Raw genomic sequence first — 4467 nt, forward strand, 5'->3', positions numbered from 1 at the left:
AATGCAACAAAATTTAATGTATATTATTTATAAAAAAATGAATAAATAATATAAATTAATATACACCATTTACAAAATGAAATGATTAGATAAAACTGAACTTAATGTGCATATATTCATTTTATCTACTTATAGTATGGATTTAGTGATTTAAATTATGAAAAAATAAATCCATAGGGAGTGGATTTTTATAAATAATTTGCAATTTTATGTAACTTCAAAATAATCCTTCTTTAAAGTTGGGTAGATGATAGTGTATACTTATTTGAATGTGTATACACTGCATTGTAATTACTTGCATTATGTACATGTGATTTATTAAAATTATCGCATCAGTGTATGCATTTGGAAAAGAGTATAAGAATGCAAAGAAAGTCAATAAAATGTTTAGGTGTTTGTTTTATTCTTAGAAAAAAAAATATTGCTTAAAAATATCACTTTTGGCATCACTTTTGCTTTCTCTCTTTTAGTATTTGAGCAAAAAAACATACTTTAGAAAATCAAAGACATAAGAGACAAGATGAAAAAAAAAATTGCATTAAAAATGCCTAACAACATTGATTTAGGCACTTTTAGTGATGAAATACTAACATTGATTACAAATAAAATTCAATTCATCTCAAGAACAAAAATAATACATTATGTGAACAAAACTAGGTGAGGTTGAATATAAGGTATATTTGAAATTTAGGGTTGACATCATTTATAGTGAATGCAAGAAAAGAGTTTACATCAATTATACGTGCCCAAATATTAAAGGCATAAATCAAAAAGAGAATTCAAAGAATAAAGGTAATTTTAAGAAATCTAAAAAGAAAAAAAAGGATTTTATGTTGAACTTTCATTAGCTATCAAATCTCACGAGATTATTAACAACTTAAGCTTGATGGCCCAAGATGTATTTGATCTTTCAAATCATAATTCATTTTAATTAGTTAAATAATTATTAAAAAAATTAAATTGGTCAAACAGAAACATGCATTATTGAAAATAATTATGCATGTCTATAAGAAGAAATAAAATGTTGGTACATGAGCTAAAACAAGCCAAAATATAGCTTGAATAAAAAAAAACTCCTTGTACATTATGCTTGAAAAATGATAAAGTATAACACTTCAAAAAATCTAAGCATGAACTATTTATCAAGTTTGATTCATCTATTAGTGCAAATCATGACTTGGGAGATGAGTTGATAGTATCAACAAGCTCTTCTTTAAGCATTGAATATCACATACATGCACTATATTGGAAAGCTTAACAAATTGTATCTGTCTGCCAAGAAGGTCATTAAAAAGCATAGAAGATCTCACACAAAGAATTCATAATAACACCATTTATGTACTTTATTTAAACATCTGTCACACATGGGCACTCACAAAAAATGTATGAATGTTGTATATAAATGGATTCTTAAAATATTTATGCTCATCATAGTACTTTAGCATTGCTCATCTAGTGAAATCAAAGTGATTTGGGTTTCTAAATTCAAAATATAGCACATTTATATAATTATAACTTCATAAAAGATGGAGGCATGTGGAAAATAGAAAGTAGATGCTCAAGACATATTTTTGGTGAAAGGTCTAACTTACACTTGAGTTTAAAAATGACTAAAAAGGTGGCTTTAGACAATAAAAAAATAATTAATGTGATAAGCATTGTTGATATGGATAAAATAAATTATTTTATGATAAGAAAAAGATCCTACTAATATGTGGTTTAAAAAAACTTATGTGGTATTAATCAATTATAAGATAGAGATTTTAATGATGACTTTTTTTCAACTAGTCTCATGTTAAAACTAAATGATAAAAAAATTTTAAATGATCATAGAATAAATAATATATACATTTCTAATATTAATAACATCAGTAAATGCAATCAAACTCAGTTGAACACATGATTTTAATAGAAGATTATGTCACACTAGCATGCATGTCATTAAGACAATAGCTCATTTACAGTTACAATAACTAAGATGAAATACACTAACAATCATTTTTATGATGCATGTTAGTTATATAAGGAAGACAAAATATCTTTCTAGTCACTCTAAATAAACATCAAGATAATTAGAGTACTACATATTATTTAATTAATTTAAGGGATTTAAAAGTTGAATTCAAAGAAAATTAAAATATTTGATTTCTATAATTTATATTGCATATGATGGAGAATTTAAAAATGATATGTTTGAGACTTTAATAATGAGATAGAGACTACACATAATTTCTCTACACATAGAATATCCCAACTAAATTAAATAGTTGAATGAAAAAAAAAATAGAATTCTAATTAAGATTGCTCGAGGTGAAGTAAATTAACACAAATTTCTTGGGAAATTTTTTGTTGAAGTGATAAACATGGCTAAATATGTCTTACATAGAAAGCTGAATAAAACTTGTACACTTTATTTAAGTTCAAAAACTTTAATTTAGCTTTCTTTAAGTATTTTGATGAAAGTGTTTTGTACTTCATAATGAAAAATTAAATTTTAAAAATTTTGATACATAATCTAACTTTTCTATATGAAAATTTCATAGGATATAAAATAAAAGTTAATTATTGCACAATCTTTACATGTTACATTTGATTTTGATGTTCAAAATTGGATAAATGAAAGTGATAATGATAAGAAATTTAAATTAAATATTAAAGAATTTGATTTGAATAATAAAAATAATTATTTTTCTAAGGATTGGGGATATCTACCTAATCACCCCAAATAATCAATAATATGAGATCCATTTGTAGGGATTAAGATAGGAAGAGCATGTAGAAAGACGTAAATTACAAAACCATTGTATCGTTTATTCAACTTACTAAAATTAAAAAGGTATTCAATAATGAATTTTGGTATATTTCTTTGTAAGTAGAATTGAATTAATTGCTAGAAATGATATTTAAGAACGAGTGTCTAAACTTGCTAAGAGGGTTGTGTGTATGTAATGCAGATCACTACTTAGAAATAAAACAAGATTAATGGATAAAGAATTCAATTAAATAAGAAATAAACAAGTCAAGAAAACTTGGCAAATATATGATAGTTCTCTCTCTCTCTCTCTCTCTCTCTCTATATATATATATATATGTATGTATATATATATATATGAAAAAGCAAAAAATTGCATTATAATTATGAGGAAGTTACAAAAAGATGGGGCTCCAAGCCACGGGTCAATTATCTTCTCTCATGATGTGAGCACATTTAACTTGGATGCCTATTGCAACCACCATAATTCTTTTCAAGATGAGGTTGATTTACCAAGGGATATATTGAGCGCCAATTAAACATTTCCACAAAGTATGGGAATCCATCTACACATGGATGTTAGGCCAGCCAATAAAAAATTTTTGCTAGCTTGAGTGCCATAAATAAAGCTTCCGCTTCAACCAATAGAACAGAGTTATCATCAAAAAGAGAGGGGGAAAAGGCTAGCAAATTCCTCAAATGATTCCTAAAAACCCTACCAAAATCTGTATATTCTTCTTTAAAGCTTCAATCTACATTAACTCTAACCTACATATAATTAAGTTTCCTCCACAAAATAATTTTTGGATTGGCTTTCACCTTGGTGTTAGAAATAGGCAAAGTAATGTATAATTTGTTTGCAATGTCTAAAAGAGCATTTAACGTTAGAAAATTTAACAATATTGAATATGCAAAGTAGTATGTGGCAAATTGTTGTGCCTTTGGTTCACCATTTGAGTGCCATGCTTGAGGTTGTTACAAAGTTGTCCAGATAAATCAACAAATTACCCCTGACAATGCAAAGATGACGGGACTAAGACTAGAAGACCAATCCTCAACAACCTTCAGCACGTTCTTAAAACCTTCAATGGGGACTTGAAGCACCATAAGACCAGTAATCTTGTTCCAAACCCGAAAAGCATACCTACAAGAGAAGAAACGATGAGTAATGGACACCTACTCAGCTTTACACAAGTGACAAACGGAGGGGAGTCAAATTTCTTTAAGCTATAGGATGTCATCGATAGGGATCAAATTATGTAATAGCCTCCAATTAAAAAATAAAATGGATGATTTTATAAATGAATTCCACTGCCACTCGACTTTGGTTGTAGGAGAAGTGGAGCTAAATGATAGTGAGGTGGTTTTAGATAGAGAGAAATCCACTTTGGATTCCAAAACAAGAAAGTTTTTCTTTTTAGCCGCAAATAGAATGTTGCAAATAAAATCAACATCTGCTAAGTACAACACTTGGACTAGTATGATTCCAATGATTGCCACTTCTAAAATCAACCACCCTTACTTTAATATCTCTATGACTACCATATAAGTCAGCAAAAGGGCTACATGAGGTCAAGTCATCATACCAAAAACTTCAATTATATTCTCCTAGATCCCATGTATAATAATCCTCAGCAATAGACTCCATTTCAACATCTCCTTCCAAGAAGGGTAATTTGAAGGAAGAGAAGTAACCTCCAAAATATGAGAGTGAG

The sequence above is a fragment of the Phalaenopsis equestris genome, unplaced genomic scaffold (assembly GCF_001263595.1).
Source record: "Phalaenopsis equestris unplaced genomic scaffold, ASM126359v1 Scaffold000204, whole genome shotgun sequence".
NCBI lineage: Eukaryota > Viridiplantae > Streptophyta > Magnoliopsida > Asparagales > Orchidaceae > Phalaenopsis > Phalaenopsis equestris.